Source organism: Ictidomys tridecemlineatus, chromosome 4 (assembly GCF_052094955.1).
Source record: "Ictidomys tridecemlineatus isolate mIctTri1 chromosome 4, mIctTri1.hap1, whole genome shotgun sequence".
Classification (NCBI taxonomy): domain Eukaryota; kingdom Metazoa; phylum Chordata; class Mammalia; order Rodentia; family Sciuridae; genus Ictidomys; species Ictidomys tridecemlineatus.
This window is the reverse complement of record NC_135480.1, coordinates 82,872,483-82,893,178: the sequence shown is the minus strand read 5'-3', so window position 1 is coordinate 82,893,178 and position 20,696 is coordinate 82,872,483.

Genomic DNA, 20,696 nt, shown 5'->3' with positions numbered 1-20,696 from the left:
ATGTATATGAAAATATTTAAAAATAGTACCCTCATCTTTGTTACTAACATTATTTTGCCATCATGTCATAACATGTCTCATTTAATCCTCTAAGCAATCATATAAATGGATATGAATGCTTTATGCATTATAAGAGGTTTCTGAGGCTCAGACAAGTTAAATGACTTCACCAACATCTTCTAGTTAGTATGGTAAAATTGTTGCTCATATCCAATATATCTGACTCCAGATTGGTGTTGTTAAACCATATTATCAAATGGAAGTATGCAAAGATATGACTCATTTTTATGTAAAAACCCCCTGAGGAACAAATATCCAGGAAAATAAAATAAAACTAACCAATCATAAAAATGGAAATTTAGAGTCCATTATTTGTGCTCTGATATAACAATGGTCCATTGTTGGAATTTGTAATTTATATGTTGTGTTAATAATACAAGGGGAGATCTATTAGTAAATACAGGAAATCAATATTCTTATAGTTCCTAAGTAGAAGATGCCTATATGTTCACATAAATATATTCCTAGATTTTAAATAAAAATATTGATATTAAGTAACTTTCTATCTGAAATATTTAATGTGGTTATTTTTCACAATTAACTTTAATTAATAAAATATAGAAAGTGGAAAGTGTTTCCAGGGAAAGCCCTTAAATATGGTTATTTTGGAATGATTATGTAACCTGATTTGAAGGAAGCAATTATCTCATTACCAGGGCAAAATGGACTGCAGGGGCCCATCACATGTGGTCATTCACAGCATGCAGTGTCTTATCACTGAGTGGGATTTAGAGTTCAAGTGGCTGCTGCAAATGAACAGTATGATAGCATTCAGGAATGCCAAAGAACTGTGAGATGAGCTGACTGCTTCTGATTGAACTGGGTAACATAAAGAAAGAAAGGTCCTTCAATGCTTGGTTGTATCACATTATTTCTTTTCTACTCTGCTTCTCAAATTCACCTGCACCAATAGGTTTATTCTTCTCTGAGTTTTCTAAAAGAGAAAACCTTTTATCTCATATAGCCACTGACTCAAATAACAATAAATCCAGGCACAGAAACCAATTCAAGGAGTTACAGAATTACAGAATAATCTGTATTCCTGACCTTGCCACATCTCTTAGGAGAAAGACAGGGCACTGATTAAGGAAGAGTCTCTTAGAATTTTAATGGAAATATTTGGATAAACTATAAAAATATGTCTCATATACCCCTAAATCTCACTGATATTTTTTGCTTAGGAAGTAGATGATATAGAAAATGAAGTTTGTAATTATATTGACCTCCTGTGATTATTGTGAAGATTAAATTAATTAATGTATGTATCTGCTGATGGAAGTATTAGGAAGTCAGTATCATAAGAGTATTAACAAATAAAAGTGATTTAGGCAGCTAGAAGCAACTGGAATTGAGTGTTTAAATGACACTTGTACTCAGCAGGTCTCTGAATTAAATACAGAAATTAGAAAGGCCTTCTATGATGAAAGAAATGTAACAATCTAGGAAGATAGGAATGCTAAAGTACTCTTTCTCTGTTTGAACTGTTCATCTAACCCCATCTGTATCAGCATGGAGGGCCACAAAATTAATACTATTTTGGGTTTCTCCAAGGATTTGTGAACTTTTACCAAGATGGGTGTGCATTTTACACAGAGGAAAAGGAGCAATCTTGACCTTTCAAGGATTACTACACAGTTGCTGCCAGCTAACAATAATGCTCAGAGTCTTCCTGTTACTGAGGTTTACCAATTCAGACTATATGTACCAGGTGACAAGCAGAGTTTGATTGGCTTGAGTTCAGCTTTTATAGCCAGTCTGTAAAAAAAAAATACTCTATTTCTAAAATTATTGATTACATTATTGGAACAGATATATTTGGCAACCAATTCTTGTATCTGTTCTCTCACTTGTAGAATGAGAACTATTTTCCTTGTAAGGCCTATGCAAAAAAGAAAAAAAAATTCAGTACCAAATTATATGCTTAGTGAAACACAACTATCCATGCCACCAGAATTTGTGAAACAAGAAAAGGTAATGATTATTATCATGTCTTCATTAAAATAGCAGGCAGACAGATTGGTGTTGTCGAGAAGAGAAATGGATCACAGAAAGAGTGAATTATTTTAAACTTGATCGGGGTATTAAACACCATTGAGGCTATTGTTTCTCTTGTGATCTCTTCATTACAACTAATCTACATTCCACTGGAAAATGGCAAGCAGTTTTCAGTGTGCATATTCTTTTTATTCCTCTTTCTTACTAAGTAAATACAGTTTACATTCATTTCAGCAGTAAATCTTTCTCATTCTACCTCTTCTTCTGGAAACAAACAGGTTTCAAGAATCTTGAGCATCTCATTATCCTACAGGATACAATGTTGGCCCATTGTGTTAATAACATTGAGCTAACTAAAATGGTGATCAAAAGTGTTCTAAATGCCTTTGTATGTACACATATATGCTAGAGAATAGTGTGTAAACCTCAAAAAATATTAGAGTACTGCCTTAATGCTGAACAATAATCTGGAAATGTTAAGATAAGCATTCAAAGTAAAAATAAAATAGAATTGATTTCATTTTATACAACTGTTGCCATTTACTACCAGCTTTCTTGGTACAGGGTCGTGGGCTGTTGGCAATGGTGGGAGCTGACATTATGTGAGTTTGAAACTAAGCCCAATAACATCATGTTGTCCCATTTTCCATGTCTTTCCACCATTTTTTGCAATCACCTAAATCTTGAAATAAGTTTCTTTCTGATTAAAAAAAAAAGTGGATGGTATTACTATACTGCACCATAATGAATACTAAATCAGTTTTATATAACCACTGTGACAAAATACACATTTCCTAGATTAAAACAAAATCCATTGATATGTTACAATTCTGGAGGATAGAATTGGCTTCAATGAGCCCAAATCAAAGCAGCCACAGACCACGTTCCCTTCCAAAGACCATAGAGTAAATTTTACTTTCTTGCTTTTTCCAACTGTAAAGGCTGCCCACATTCTTTAGCTAGTGCCTCTTCCATCCTCAAGGCCATCAATGGTCCATCCAAGCTGTCTTACATTGCTTCACTCTGACTCTGGTGCTCCTGCTCTTTTACTTATAAACAACCTTGTAATTGCACTGAGAACACCCAGAGAAACCAATATACCAGCCCAGGGTTAGTTGATAAGAAACAATTCCATCTGCAACCTTAATTCCCCTTTGCAGTGTAACAGAACACATTCACAGGCTCCAAGAATTAGGACAGAGGCATCTTTGAAAAATTATCTTCTGTATACCACAGATAAATTTCCTTTCCTCTGGACCTCATGTTTACATTTAAAAAGTCCTTTAATTTCATAATCTACTTGACTCTCTTGGATGTTTCTTAGTAGTCACAATAAGTTTTACTGATTTGGAAGATATAAATGAGCAAAGGTGGCTTACCACTTCTATATTCTTCTAGTGCATGCTGGGGTACAGTTACATGGCATTATTTCTGCACTGAACCTGGGAATGCAGAAAACTGTTTCTTACTGGTTAAGTGAATGAGCCTGGGTTACCTAATCCAGATTCAAGTGTTAGGCAGATTTTTAATGATATGTTTAAGGCACATCACCTAAAAATTATTACTAATGGTTTAGTATTTTATCTTAAACTCTTTGACTCCAGCATCTATATCTCTCTTATTTCTTAACTCTGACAGGGAAAATGGTAATGTAACAGATTAACTTAGTAATCTGTCAAAAGAAAATAATAATGCTTAGTATGTAGGTATTATGCACATGGTGTATGATTTAGTTACATGACTTTTAGATTCCTCTTTCTTTCATTTTTAAAATTCAAGTTTAAATTTTGAAGTTATCTTATCCCAGAGGAAAAAAAGAGAAATTCCACAGAAGAAAGATGGCAACTTAGAATGATATTCCAACTAGATTTTGAATATATTTTCACTCTGAAATTTCTTGTCAGCTAAAACTATTTTCTGTGTCAACATACTTAGATGAGCCTCGCTCACATTTAGTATCACAACAAATGCTGACTTTTATTACTCTGGTCTTGGTTTTCTTTTTGCATCTTTATATGCAGGCTGCTGGTACTTGCCTTCTAAAAATTCCTGCTAATATTACTTTCCACCCTTCTCCAGACTAATTCAGATCCTCATGAAGTACTTCACCATCCTTAGAGGAAAAGAAAAATCCAGTGGACTCTTTCTCAGATAATAAAGCTTGGGGTGCTTTTGTGATACTGTTTTGGTAGCAAGGGTGTCCCTGCCAGACAACAAGTATCATTGTTTCTGTTCTATAGATCTCTTTTCTTTACTTCTCTAGTGTCAGAATCAAATGAGGAGAATACGAAAACAATAAGCAGTTGGGCCTCATTCATCAGAGCTACAGTTTTCTCTCAACCACTGTCCTCATTCCATGGTGTATCTTTTTCTTTCTTACCCATATATTTTGTAGTATATTTCTTTCAAATCATAGAAATGTTTTAATACATTTCTTTAGATACCTTGTGTATGTTCTCAGCTTCCTCCCTTTTCTTTTCTTGTTTTTTTTTTTGCAGTTTATTTTAATGTGTCATCCCATTTTCTTTCATAAGTGGCATGGTCATATGGTTATGGAGCATAATGTATGATGTTCTTAAATTTCTTAGTGGATACTGATTTCTTCACTTGGGGAAATGCTTACATTGATATGCAAAGCATTTTGTTCAATATTCACGACTTTCTTTTTTTCCTGTAGCACGCTCTTCTTCCTGGGTGATATCCATTTACATCTTTCTGTTCTTCTTCATCTTCACTTTCTGAAAACCAAGAGTTTCCAAGCATGACTACAAATCCAGGAGCATCTGTCCAGCTCTGCCTCAACCGGGGGATTTCATTTTGAACCATTACCATCATCTTTGGAATTCCTCATCATCTCTGCCTTCCACCAGCTTCTCAGATGTTCTACTTCTGAACTCTTTCAATAGTTCTTATCTGGATGCCTTTGTTCCTGAGTAGTTGTCTCCTGTTTCACTTTCACTGTCAGAATTGAAGATGGCGTGTCCTCTTGGTGGTTATTCACATTGGCCAGAGCATTATGTATCAGCTTCTCCTGCACTTTGTTTGCTTTCTGACAGGACTCCAAGGCACAAAACACTTTTGCTTGCCTTCAGCATACTTACCTTCAGCATTCACATCTAATAGATTACTATTAGAAAGTGAAAAATGACTTTCGCTTTCCTGAGTGTCTTTCCTGGAGGAGAACTTTGGTAGTTTCTCAAGAGATATGATGCTGTTTGAATCAGACCTCATGTCCTCTGAAACCACTTTTGTCTTTGGGGTGCCATGACAATTTCTTTCATCAAAGCTTATCTCGTGAGTCATTGTGCTGAGACTCGAGGATTTTTATACTTTAAAAGCAATAGACTAGAAATAAGATTTCTAGGTTTCAATTTCTTCCCTCCTGGCATAAAATCAGTTTCCTTAGCCATCCATTAGCACATGGGGCCCTGTTTTCTATGGAAATGATCCTGGAATCCCGTGTTTCAAGGGATTCAGATATTAACATTGTCAGAGATAACTTTGTTGCAATGATTTTTCACTGATTCCATAGAGAATGCCTACTCTCTTGACAATATTTTCTGTAAATTGTTTTCCACTTGTTTCTGTTTATCACAGGTTTTCTCCTTCCAAAACAGAAACTTCAATCTCCTCTGGATGAATACATAGTCATGAATACATAAAGATGTAGAAGTCATGGAAAGCCTTGTGCATCTTAGAGATTCTGTCAGACTTGCAGTGGAGGTACTTCCAGACCATTCACTCTCAGTGGTTTTTTTTTAGAAGTTCCAGATCACTGCTAGCCAGCTGTGCCAAGTGAACTACACTGAGATTCACACGGGGACAGTTTTTCATTATGGTAGTATATATATCCTTTGGACTTTCCATCTTCACCGCTGATGGCCTCAAACAGAGATTTACGATTAAAAGGCTTCCCTCCATGACTGAGGCTGACTCTACATTGTTTTTCTCTTTTTCTACTCTAATACCATGACCAGAAATCCCATCAAAAGCAGCAGCAAGCTTTTCTGTATTTTTATAGAAGTTTCCTTGTGTATAAATGTTTTTAATTGTGAAAATTCTGTACTGTTTTTGATCTTGCAATTTTTATTGCAATGATTTCAATTAATATCCTTAATAAGGCAAGAGATAACATTTTCGATACTTAAATCTGTAAAAGAATGAAGTTTTTGGATATCTAAATTGAAACAATCTCTTACAACTTCAGTCCATTACAATTTCAGAATATATTGTTTAGGACCACTTCATTCTCTGTGAGCTTTCCTCTTCTGCAATCATCACTCTTTAAGTCATCTCCAGAATCTACATCACTAACATGATGTTCTTCTTTCTGTTTCAAAGTCAGAAGTCTTAAAAAAGAACATTTTTAAGCTTTTGAGTTATTAGAATCAAGTACAGGAGGTGATATAGAAGGGATAATACAATCACAAGGTGTTTCTTATACAGCTCATTGATGTGTTAATTGTGGATTCTCCATTATCCAACTAGACTTTTAACTTAGAGATCCAGCAGAATCCTCACCATTCTAAACTTTTGTGATTTCTTGGGAGGGTCAATGCAAGCCAGAGAACTCTCTTTGCAGTTTCTTACTCATGGTGTCACTCCCCCTTTCCAATTCCCAAGCAATGTCAAATGTAGGAATAATATTTGTGAAATTCTCTCCTATCTTTTGTAGATTGTGGCAGTATTTTGATGGATCATATTTTATAACACTTTTATTTATGTTGAATCTTAAGGGAAAGAACAGAAAAACTCTTCAAATTTATTCATAATTCAACTTCTGTGCCTTGGTACTTTAGATTCTAGAAGACACAGATTTCATATGAAAATATACCTTTTATCAAGTTGGCCATGCCTCTTACTGATTTTTTTTTTCTTGGTTCTTGCTTTTTCATTCTCAGAGAGTCAACCAGTGCATATGCTTCCTTTGTTAGCTGAATTTACAAGGTTCCACTTTTTTATTTTGTTTTATTTAAAATGGAAATACATTTTTTTTCAGGTCTGCTTGTGCTACTATGATGTTAATATATGCAAAAAGACTTTCTGTAGGCTTCCTTGGTTATCTTTCTGAGTAATAATCTCCACATCAGAAACTTTTGCAAAACTTCTGAACTGATTTTATAGGTCTGACTCAGAAATTCTTGGCCAAGGCTATGCACAAGATAACTCATTTTTTTTTCTATTGGCTTTTATGAAGGCTTGGCATATACTCACTGTATTCTAGTGGAAAACAGTAATTTCCATGTCACCTCCTAGAGTCAGTGGAACACATCCCCAAACTTCTCCACTAGCTGAATTATACAGTAAGAGTTTACATTTAGTAATTTTCTTTCCTCTAAGTGTTTTTTTTAGGTTTTACTAACACAAACACCCAATATTCTTTCATTATGGAATAATTTAGAATCCTATGAGATCCGACAAGCCTTTCTAAATACACATATATACAAATAAATCCATATACCATACCCATCTTATTTCCCTTTATTTTAAATTGTTTGGTTAACTTTAAATTAATTAAAATATGCCAATTTATCTATCTTAAATTCTGTGCACTCCCCTCTCAAAAGGTTAGAATCAAAAATTCAAAGATTAGATTAAAATCAAGGTTTCTTAAGGTAACATTAAGGTATTAGATAATTCTAATACATTTCAAAAATGTATTAGAATTATCATAGATTTCAGGGACTATTCTGGGTACTGGATATACTGTAAAGAACCAAACAGACTGAAATCACCTCTACACTTTATACTACCAACTAAAGAATACAGCAAACACATTGTTTTATGTTACTGTATTTTCCCAATCTATCTCATTGTCTTAAAACTTGCCCTGATAATTAGTTCATCTTATTTCCATATCCCATTAGGACTCTAGTTTCCATTAAAACCTGGTTTCCCCTAAATCTGTAGTCTCTAGATCCATACCTATCAAATAATCCTATTCTACATCACATTAACTCACAGTTCATATTGTGAGATGATTGAAGATGATAAGGGTTTTAATGCCAATAATGTATTAATATGTAAATCACACAACAGCAAAGATCCCTCAACATATTAGAATTGCAACAAAGGATTTAGGGAAAAAAAGAGAAAGCATTTGAATAATCATCAAGGGAGGAAAGAGGGTAGGAAGAAAGAAAGGAAGGAGGGAAGGGAGGAAAGAGGGTAGGAAGAAAGAAAGGAAGGAGGGAAGGAAGGAAAGAAGGAAGGAAGAAGGAAGGAAGGAAGGAAGGAAGGAAGGAAGGAAAGGCAAAAGTAATGATAATAATATAGGTAAATATTAGTTGGTTGTTGATAACCCAAATGGAAAAATGCCAAATGGAAGCATAAGCCCTACTTTGTACAATTTTCTGTGTTCATGATAGACTTAATTTGTTTTATAAATCTATTGGATGATTTTGTTGACCAAAGCCTATAGATACTATTCTTATTTACAATTTAAGCCCCAGAAGCTACAGGAGAAATTTAAATAACAAATATCTATCTTACATTTTTATTAATATGTAAAATGTGACCACTAATTTTGTAGCTTCAAACAGCATGTATTTATTACCTGACAGTTTCCATGGGTCAGAGGCAAGAACTGGTAAGCTGGGTTTTCTGCTTAAGGTCATACAAGGGTAAAATGAAGATGCCAGCCACGGCTACAATCTCACAAGAGATTCAGTGTTCTCTTCAAGACTCACTCAGATTGTTGACAGGATTCACTTTCTTATGTTTGCAGGACTAGAGTTTTTTAAGTTTTTGCAGGCTATCAGTCAGCTGTCCTTTCCTCTTGCAGGCTACCTTAAGGTCTTTGCCATGAAGTATTCTCACAACAAATGAGCTTACTTTCTGAAAATTAGCAGGTAATATCACTCAAGAATATTAAAATATAGCAAATTGCAATGCTGAGGCAGCATATTCACTTCAAGAGCAGCCTCAGCAACATATACCTGGTCTCAAAATAAAAAATAGTAAAAAGAAATAAAAAGGCCTTGGGATGTAGCTCAGAGGTAGAGTGTCCCTGAGTTCAATCTCCAATAAAACACACACACACACACACACACACACACACACACACACACACACACGGAGCAGGAATAATTAAGACCATCTTAGAACACTACCTACCATAATACTCCTAAAGTATCTTACTTTATCTTTAAAAGTAGCCTGTTCTTTAAAACACTACTTGTGGAAAAATACTGTGAATGGGGTATGGTTACTATAATGCAGAAACAATTTAGTTCAATTCAGAGAAAAATCTGCCCATTTCTCCAGATTTTTAAATGGCATATTTTCTCTTTCCTTCTAGAAAAGCACTATTGCTTACATTCTCTCCTAACAATAGCAGCAAACTGTTTTATAAAAAGCAATCTACAAAATGCCATTTAAGATTATGTTTAAACTTCCCAAAGTGAAACTACCAATGACAATGGTGACAGCTCCAAAACATAAATTTTAAGTCAGAAGTTTATGTGGAATTAGGTATTTTTTTCTAGCTCTCTTCCAAAAACTATGATCAAGGAGTCTTTTAAAACTAAACATGCTTCCAAATTTTCTGTGTATCTTTTTATTTCAGAACTGAAAATATGTCAAGTGCAGAAGATTCTGTTAATTCTTCAAATATTCTCTTATCTTAAACATAAATATATTCAGTGTAGAAAAATATTTTGATCAGTAAAATGGAACTAGAGATTTATAGATCTAAATCCTGCAAAAACTTGTTCAAAATCAAAATGAATTCAATTCTGTGTGCACCTCATATACATTTTTTTATTTCACTGAGTTCTGAAGAACATAGATATGATATTCAAAGTATTATATCATGATTGGAGAAAAAAAAACTCCAGTGACCCAGACATAGTAAACCATGACCAAACAATCTTTTTTATCAAATTGAGTGATTTCCCTCCACAGGAGTGAAATCATTAACAGAAGGGATTTGAGTATTATTTTTTGAAATATATTTTATATTGTAAAATAAAACACAAGTTAGATCAAGATTTAGTTTGAATTTTATAAGGTGTAGAATCATGATTTATGTTTTCTACTAGAGACAGGGGAAACTATGGCACATACTTATCTGATAGAAAAACAAGCAATCATTTTCATGAGGTTAAGACAACACAAAGTAGCATAGAAGAGATCTTACCAGATGGTGAATTAAAAATAAAGTCAAAAATTTTTTTCTTGTTTGGGTTTTTAACCATATAAAATGTTAACATTTAAACAATTTGACATGTAAATTAATATTGCAGAGTTGGATAAAACATAGGTAGAGGTAAAATTAAAATGAAATAGAGGATAATAACTTTTTAACAATGAATAAGTTTATAATTACTTTGGTAGAAAACAAACCAGGGACATAAGACCAAAGAAGATTATATAATTTAATGACATATGTTTCCCTGCATGACAAAATCAGGACTATATACTTACCTTTCTGTAGGGTATAATCCCTTATTCCTAAATTGGAAGCTATGAAAACATTTGTTTTGAACATATAGATGAGGAAGCTAATTCAATAACCTGAGAGCTTTCTCTATAAGATGTTGGAATCATTACAAGCTATTCTAAACCATTCTTTAGTAATGCCCTTTTGAATGAATATGTGCTATCTTAATGTTATGCTTCTTCGCCCCTCCTTTTAAAAATCAATTTTAAAAGTCTTTTAGCATGTGGCTGTATAACCAATGTGATCCTGCAATCTATACATGTGGGAAAAATAAGAATTCATATCCCGTTTGAATCAAATGTATGATATATGATATGTCAAGATCATTGTAATGTTTTGAGCAACTAATAAAAAAAAGTCTTTTCTCTTTTCTCAATATCTAGGTGTAGTCATAAGCATCAACAGAGGTTAGTATGAACACATTTATTTATTCATTAATTTATGCATTCATATCTGAAAATACCCATTCAATCTTTGAAGAGAATCCGTATCAGTCAGGATTCTATCAGAGAAACCAAACCAGCAATAGGAGATGTTAGAACAAAATAGATGGATAGGTAGGTAGGTAGATAGAAACTAACCACAAAGAATTGACTTGTAGGGAATCACTGGACAAGCCTGAAATATGAAAGCAAGCCATCAGAAGGGCACACTGGAAATTCTTGGGGAGGACCTAAAGCTCCCATCCACAGACAGAATTGCTTCTTTCTCAGGGAAACCTGTCAACTGATTACACTAGACCCACTGAAATTAATGACAGTAATCTTCTTTACTAAAAAATCAACTGATTTCAGATGTTAATAACACCTACAAAATACCTTCTCAGGAACACCAAGATAGTGTTTGACTAAATAACCAGGAATTATAGCCCAGCCAATTTAAAACACAAAACTGAACACCGCAGTTCACTTTTGTCAACTTGGCACCTATATCCATATAATTCAACTATGTTTAGTTTCTAAATAAAGACAATAACAAATTCACACTTCCACCTAATGTAATATTTCTATTCTGCATACCACAAAGATGACAGGAATCTAAATCTAAATCTATATTTACATTTCGACATTTTATTTAAATATATAATTTAGAGAGGTGGAGACAGAGAGACAGTTGTTCCAAGGAATTTTTTATATGATTATGGGATTTAGCTAAGCAAACTTGAAATCCATAGTGAAGGCCATGAAGAAGTCCAGGCTGAAAATGTTTAAAAACATTTTAAAAGCCACAATGAAATTGATTCACCTCAGGCAAACCTCATTTCTGCTCTTAACATTTTTCAACTTATTATATCAGGCCCATCCAGACAAATGTGGCCAAGCCTTTATTTAAAGTCAACTCATTATAAAAATTAATCACATGTATAAATGCCATCACAACACTTGTTAGATTAGGGATTTTGACAGAATAACTGGTGTTATGATTTGGATATTGATTGCCCCTAATAGCCCATTTAGAAAAGGCTTGTCACCAATCTTTGGCACCATTGGGAGGTGGTGGAATAATTAGGCCCTAGTAGAAGGAAGTTAGGTCATTAGAAACATACCCTTGAAGGGGACATTGGGACTGTAGCCCCTTCCTCTCTCTTTGCTTCCTGGTCTCCATGAGGTGAGAAGATTTGTCCCATTCTCCTCTCCTTGATGTTTTGCTTCACCGCAGGGACAAAAGCAATGAGGTCAAGCATTAAATCTCTGAAACTATGACTAAAATATTAGTTGAGCTCTTTGGATTATTGATGATATCATTCCTCCTCTCCAAGTTGATTTTATCTCAATAATAGAAAGTTAACACATATGGTGATCATAACCCAGCTAAAGTGACAAAGAAATGACCATCACAGTTTCAACTGTGTGCTAAGTACCAAGATAGATACAATGAGAGTAGCTAAAAAGATAACATTCTGTCCATCTAAAAATACAATCCCCCAAGTGGGAATATCTGCTATGAGCAACATTTATATCTATTGTATAAAGTGGGTACATCATGAAAACCAAGTCAATATAATGAGAAAATGACCCCTCATAATATATGGATTAAGACTTTCTTAATTGATCTTCCCTAACTCTTTTCTTGACCACTACCCTCCTGTTATTCTCTCTACTACAGAATTTAAATAAGAAATCTTTTTTTATGTTTAGCCAAATATATTATCATATTTAACTACTTCATGTGCACTATGATTCCCATTCTAAGGAGGTAGGCTCCTTGAATGAAAAAAATATATACATATATAGTGTTTAGGTATTCTATCCACCTCACACTATACCTTAGACATATTGTAGGCTTATTGACAGGAAGTAAAAGTTTTCATCTTTTTTGAATTTAAACCGCAATTTTTAATACTTAAAATTTCAGAAGACTCATAAGCAGGGGGCATGAGTTATGCTGGCCTGAAAAGAAGAATAAAAACAAACCTCACTCTGTTATTATCCAATAACTTCATTGACCTTTTTTATAAACCCTTCTCCCTGAGGATAGGCTGACACACATCACTGACTGTGAAGGGTTAAAGGGACACTCCTAAACTGCACTTCCATTGACTCTTCCTAAGAAAGTCATTACTAATCCAAAGAGCTCAACTAATGGAGTTTAAAGTGACAGAGTCTTTTATAGAGTAATAAAATCTTTTAAGATGTACTTCAGGGGCTTCTAATTCTCCCAGTAACATGGTAAATATAATGAACATAAAAATTATCTTTGCAGCTGTTGTATGTGTCAGTAACAATAACAAATTCAGTACTGCAGAAGACCAAAATAGCAGCTGGTATTTTGATCCGCCCAATTTAATCACACAGATTATGAACATTTACCATTTTACAAGTTTTGTTTATTGATTTACAAGATTTTTATAAGATTATGTGAAATACATTGAGCATAAACTTAGCATTGGCCTGTTCTCCTCACCCCTCCAGCTCTCTATGTATTATCAAAAGAGCTCTCATATGTAGCCTCAGTGAAATACTTAGCACTACAAAGAAGTCTCAAAGAATGGTATCTGAGCGTAGAGTCTTAAAATTTTTGATATTATGATGATTTCTATTACAACACCAATAAAGAAAATTAATAAACTTTTCCTAGATTCTGATTATCAGATCTGTAGATATTATTTCAATAATGCTTAAAACTTTACTAACAGATTACCTTTAATTAATAGGTTAACATTGATTCCATTCCCCTACACAACAGATCTTGAATCAGAATTAAAGAATCCTTTTTAATAAGTCAAATTCATTTTAGATTTTTTTCAACAGAGACAACAAAATCAATTTATAAAACTATGCTTTTATGATTTTGTCAAATGAATCCCATTTTTATATATAACTAAGACAAACAAACAAAAAAATAAAACTTTAGTTTAATGAACTACAATGAACCTTCTCTAGAGATAATGAAAATCTGCTTCTGTTGGCTGTGTCCCCAAATTTGTGTCTTGCTTCCACATTGTGACTTTACAACACTGGGATCTGAGAAAAACTAGCTTCCCCATAATGAATTTCAATAAGTTCAATTAGTCATTATTTAATATCAAATAGCTCTAATTACACTCATATGTTCAATATTCACAAGATAAAACTAAACACATTTTTTCTTTAAATTTTCACTGTTTTTATATGGTTTGTTATATTAAAAAATAAAATTTCACTAAAAGTGGTTATTTTCTGTACTAACACTGTGCTAAGTATAACAGGATGAAAAATCAAAGACATGAATCCTGATCTAAAAGACGCCTCTGAGTGCAGAGTATGAATGACAAGGACAGAACCTTTCCTTCCCCATCACTCTCTCCAAACATGAGTTCTTATTACTATTTGCTTAAGATTAATGACCAGGGATGAAGTTTTCACAGTAGACATTTACAAAGAGATCACAAAAAATTGTATTTTAAACTCAGAAGACATAGTTAAAGAATTTAAAGAGTTTTAAGAAAAAACTTAAAGAAAGAAATTTAAGAGAGCTAACAATCTTCTTGCTATTATAGAAGGTGAGTTATGTTCAGTACCATCTAACCCAGAAAGGTAAAGCCAAAACACATTTGTCCCTTGGAGTTTATTCGTGTTTTGTTGATGTCCTTGCTTTGGAGGTGGTGCTGCACACTGACCTGTTGGTGCTTGGCACGTACCACCTGCTTTGATAGCGCTCATGTTATGTGCCCAAAGATAAAGGACCATTCCGAAATAAGCCTTTCTGCATGATGCAGTGACTCTGGATGTTGTTGCCCCTTGTCAAGTTTTACCACTCTGGAATATTCTTGTTAAAAAAAAAATAGAAGCATTTGATATCAAATGTAAATTAGTTTCTGGGACCTCCAGAGGCTATTTCATATATTTATTCTCATATATAGGGGTTGATAGTTTTCTCTGGATAAAAAAAAAAGATAAAAAAGTGACCAAAACTAACTTTTAATTGTTTTTTAGGGCAAAATGCATGACAGTTGACTAATATGTGGATGCTGCCTTTCTGAGGTGATAACAGGAGAAAATGGGCTTTGAAATAAGAAGAGGGATTCAGGTGTCTACAGGAAGGGGAGTTTACTATTAAAGATAAGTAATAAATAAATAGAGATAGAAGACCCTGTTCTTCCTGTCTGGCCACTTGTCTTTAATAATTAGTTTGTAATTTTACCCATTGGGTGACAAATGAATAAGGACATAGATATGAAATGCTTTACAACTCAGTATAGATTATCAGGAATCCCTCCTCTTCATGAAGACCAAGGAATTGGTAGTATTTATGACAAGATTGGAGAACATCTGTTTAACATGCCACCTCAAAACATGGACCCAGCAAACAATTTTAAGAGACCTGCTAGAAATATATGCAATGCTAAACATGCATAGCCACTTCTTGCAGAATTCAGTCAGTTCTGTAAGAAAGACGCAAGCTGCTTGCCTGACTTAATGTGGAAAAAAATAGAACTTTAATAAAACACTTTTTGCCTACAGCTAGAAATCCAAGAATACTGATCATCTGATCATCATAAATTTTGCAGAACTGCAAAGTCAAAATTATTTGTCTCGTTGTAGCACTAGTACATGCAAAAACAGGAGGCATAAAACAGGATGAAAACTGAAATCAAGGAGGCCCAAAGAAATGGGTCTGGCCCGCCAGGCATTTTTCAAATACTTTACTACCTAACAGAAGTAATTTTCTCCATCATCTAGGATGCAGCCTGTTCTTAGGAGCTGATTTGTTATGCTTCTTCATTTGAGGGGTGAGTAGAGCCCCAATGACCGTCATTAAAATGAGAAAGGCTCTAATCACAATGTAGTATTAGTAGCCCCTCCTCTGTAAGATATTTGCCTTGGTTTCTCACTCAGATTCCAATCAGAAATAAAGTTAGCCAGCTAAAAAGCAAATCCTAGAAAAAATGCAGATTCCTTAATTGCTTTGTAAAGATGCCTGTCCCAAATTTCCATAATTATGCCAATATGGAATGAGATTTAATGTGGGAGCATTCCTAAAAAAACAAAGAAATACATTTCTTGTCCCACTAAGGCAGGGGGACATGGAGGGCAAGAGAAAATGGTTATCCTCCTAGGTGGCAGAACCTGAGAGAAGCAGTGAAGACCAGGGACTAACTCCACTGCTAAAGAAAGTAGTCCCTATAATTTTTGTCCAAAAATTTTGAAATATACTATAGAATGGTGCCCTCTTGTCATAGCCAGTCTCAAAAATTATGCTCCAGTGAACCATTTCTCCTGATGTTCATACTCTTAGGTAGTCCCATCTATATTTATTCTAGATTGTCTCTTTAGCTAAGATAATAGACTATAAGTGGTACGTGACAGTTGGGAGCCTATGCTTCAAGAAATGCTGGAAGAACCTTCAAGAGAGTCCTGAGTCACCATATGGGAATGCCATTTACTCCATTGAAGAGACCAGAAATCCTCTGTGTGGAATGACCACAAGAATAAAGAGTTCCTACATGGGAAAGAAGAAAGCCAACTACCCAGACATGAGAGGTGCCTCCAGATGATGCCAGCCCCAGCCACCAGAACATTGCAACCACAAGAGAGAAACATGATGCCACGGAGCCATAAAAGATAATGAAGTTGTTGTTTTAAGCTGCTCAAATTTGAGTGATTTTTATAAGCAGAAATCAATAATTGTCCAGAAGTTATTACTTCTTATTTTTTAACATTTCTAAGCAAATGTCATCGGAGTCAGCACATTTTTCATTACATATCATATGGAAAGTCTTAGAATTAATTTAAGTTAAATCATCTAGGCATCAACGATGTACTATAAAAAACTGCATTTAGCCCTGAGTGATTGAAATGCTGATCACCCACTACCATTGGATTTGGAGCTGAATGTAGCTTCTACACATGAATTGGGTCATGTGGAAAAGCATTTTTAAGTTTTTACATAGAACAGCTACAATATGTTAGGAGAAAACCCAGTTTAAATATTTTGTATATCGGAAGTAGTGAGACGATATTTGTTTGCCCACATTTTCCAGTGTGAGTTACCTTCTTTTCCTGGTAATATAGCTTTCTTTGGTGGGGACATGAGACTATTGTCAGAAAGCCTGGCAAACCTGGGTCACAGAGCCCCAGTACAGGGATAAGTCTAGTATAAACACAAGAAATCATGAGAAGTAACAGAGGCTGCAGGCTAAGATTGAAATCATTGGGAGCCAGACACAAATGATACTGAAAGCTTGTCCAAAAGCATAAAAGGGTTATGCTTATTCTTGAACTTGTGGCCTCAAGTCATAATAGGGAGCAAAGCTATAAAAACAGGACGGCAAGGCCTCCTCATGAAATGAAAAGGGTAAATCACCATAATAGGACCAAAGAGTACAAGAGTTCTATGTAAAGGAATCTTTCTGAAAATGTGCCTGTTGCTCACTTTAGTGTGTGTGTGCGCACACACGTGCATGTACATGTAGGTTGAAGAAGACATCATGAAGATGGTCACAACAAGGAGTAGGCCTTCAACCGTCTTATAAAAATAATAACCCTTTGACTTTAATTTTTTTAATTAGTATATTCTAAGGTGCATGCTCCATAGAACAATATTCTCACATCATGCCCCATAGAAAATAAGATTGAGAAACAGCATTCATTGATAAGATTGGGAAATAAAACATGGTTGCTTCTCTTAGAGATCTCCAATAGACAACATTAAAGATTGAAAGAAGTTCTACACTAAATAAAGGAACCATTTAACATTTGTTAATATAAGATTATTCAACTCACTCAGAAGATACTACAATCTCAGCAGATTAGTTCATTAGCACTTAACTCTGGGAGCAGATTGTCCTATATTGCTCTACTGAATAATTCTCATGAAATTATCATGCTCTTTATGAGAAAAATTTCCCATGAAACTTTTCACATATAAATGTTGTATAATTTATTCCAAATTACTTTTACAGATTTTTCACCTACTCTACCTACAGAAAAAATACTGACACAGCAACACTGGTCCACTCTCAAATCTAAAGTGGGACATACATTTATATGCTACCATACCTTCCTTGTGTCCAATATAACCTTTCCTCATCCTTTAACTGTACTCAAAATTCGACTTCCTCTCTGATGCCTCTCCCCCATTCCCATTCAAAATGTGATGTTTCTTTGTAATTTCTCACAGCATTGCTTATATCTCCTTTCAGCAATAGATTGACTTACCATTGGTATATTTGTTGAGTTCAGAAGTGTTGTAGGCAGTATTAAAATTTGCCTCCTTTTATATAGATGCCTAAAAGAGCAACATGAATGCATGAGGAAATCCAAAAATAGGTTCCATTAAAATGAATCCTACAAAGTTACATTTAGAAAATCAATAAATAGGAACATTACACAATTATGATGTAAGAAAAATCATATGTAGTAAAAATGTAATGATATGTGGCTATATTCAGGCATAGAAAATTTTTTATTATTTCATGCCAGATAAAAGACACAAACAATTCCATGGGCTACTCAAGGTTAATCAAGTATGTTCACTGCCACTCCCTGGATATAATCTGGCATCAACATTTCATGCAGCATTTTTTTTTCAAACCAGAAACTCTAGAAATGATAATATCTAAGTACTTAAATATCAGAAATTCTCCAGTGCAATTTCTGGCTCTCATGATTTTTTTTGTTGTTTTTGTTGTTTATTTAGTTTTGGTACTTAGTTGAACCCAGAGGTGCTTAACCACTGAGCGACATTCCCAGCTCTTTTTATTTTTATTTTATTTTTTTATTTTTTTACTATATTGTTGGGAGGAAGTGAGTTACATAGGAATTCCCAGTGCCTCATTATTTCCAGAAGAGCCTTATTGAATAAAGAATATGAAAGCAAGGAGAATTGCAGGTTCAAAGCCAGCCTCAGCAACTTAGCAAGGCACTAATGACTTAGTGAGACCCTTTCTCTAAATAAAATACAAAAAAAGGGCTGGGGATGTGGCTCAGTGGTTAAGGGTCCCTGAGTTCAATCCCTGGTACCAAAAAAAAAAAAAAAAAAAGGGAGAGGTGAGTGGAACTCTCAAACCAAGCTTATTGCTTATTCTTTCAAAATTTACCAAACACAAAAATCATTCTCATTCCTGGAGCAGGGTGGAGCGTGGGATGATTACAGAGAAGAAAGAACCCAAAACAAGTCATGGGATTTCTATTCATATTGCAGTAGAAAGAATTTTCTCCCTGAATCCCCTTTAGGTAAGAAGACCATGTATCTGTGTTTGCCAACATTTTCCTTGTTTACTCAGGTTTTCCCAGAGTAATTGTGAATTGGGTTCCTTTTCTTTCTCAAAATAACTTAAGTCTGCTTAACAAAGTATGTGGTCACCTTCATATTGGGAGACAAGGCAAGATTTCCTGGAGGGGGAAATTGTGGCATCATCTTTTAGAATGAGTAAGACTTATGGAGGCTAAGAGAGAGGTGAAGGGGTGTCGGGGAGTGTGTGGTAAGGGGGCTGAGTATCAAAGAGGGAAATATAAGCCTCAGAAAACATGGAGAAATAACTGGATCAAGAAACAGGTGGTGTGTACAGAAATTACAAGATTGCATTTGCTGCTGGAACATCACAGGTAAAGCAGAAATAGTTAAAGAAAAGGTTAAATTAAGGTTTCAGTTGTGAAGAAGGGAAGGTGGGATTATTTGATACTTAAAATTTTAGTTTTTGGTTTTTATAACAGCTTAAAATATCATTTATATTTATATTTAACAGAATTTAACAATCTCTCTTCTATGAATCTCCACAAAAGTATAAATATGACTGTAGCACAATCACTTTTTTTCTACTGTTTTACTATTATTGTAAATCACTTGTATGTTAAATAAACTGAGAAATATTTTAAGATTCTTGATCATACTGTCAAATACTTACCTTTGTTTGCAATCTTTTATTCTTCCAGAATAATTTTATAAACTCATAATGATTTTAACATATATTATACTGAAAAATTTATTAAATATTATGTAAAATCATTATAGAATAAATTACAAAGAAACTAAAGCACAATACTTAAATTTTAAGACAAGTTATCACACACTTAGATAATTTGTGATGTCATTTCTTGGCATGTTTAGAAAGAGCATCATAAAATTTGATGAGTTTTTTTTTTGACCTTGAAAAAAATTCCAAAAAAATACCAAAACATAAGAAAACTATAATCTAGACAAAATCATGTATTTCATTTCAATTTAATCTTTATATTGCCATGTAGCACTAAATTTCACTGTAATAAATATTCAGTAATATAATAATTAAAACTTAAGAATTCAGCATTGTGGATTATCTCAATTAATATCCACTGGATCACTACCAATTTACCAGATGTTCTATATATGTTATCATCTCTTTTTTTAAGAAAGAAAGAGAGAGAGAGAGAGAGAGAGAGAGAGAGAGAGAGAGAGAGAGAATTTTTTAATATTTATTTTTTACTTTTTGGCGGACACAACATCTTTGTTTGTATGTGGTGCTGAGGATCGAACCCGGGCGCACGCATGCCAGGTGAACGCGCTGCCGCTTGAGCCACATCCCCAGCCCATGTTATCATCTCTTACCCACAACATCCTTTTGGAATTCAAGTCCTTAATTAGCACATAAGAAATTTAAGACCAGAGGTGGATAAAATAAAAAATACATATCTCTAGTCCTCAACAGAACTTGATTTTAAATCCAAATGTTTTCTGTGAAATCAAGTGACCATACCACTTTACCTCCTTTGAATTATCTTATTTTTATTAGACTCTC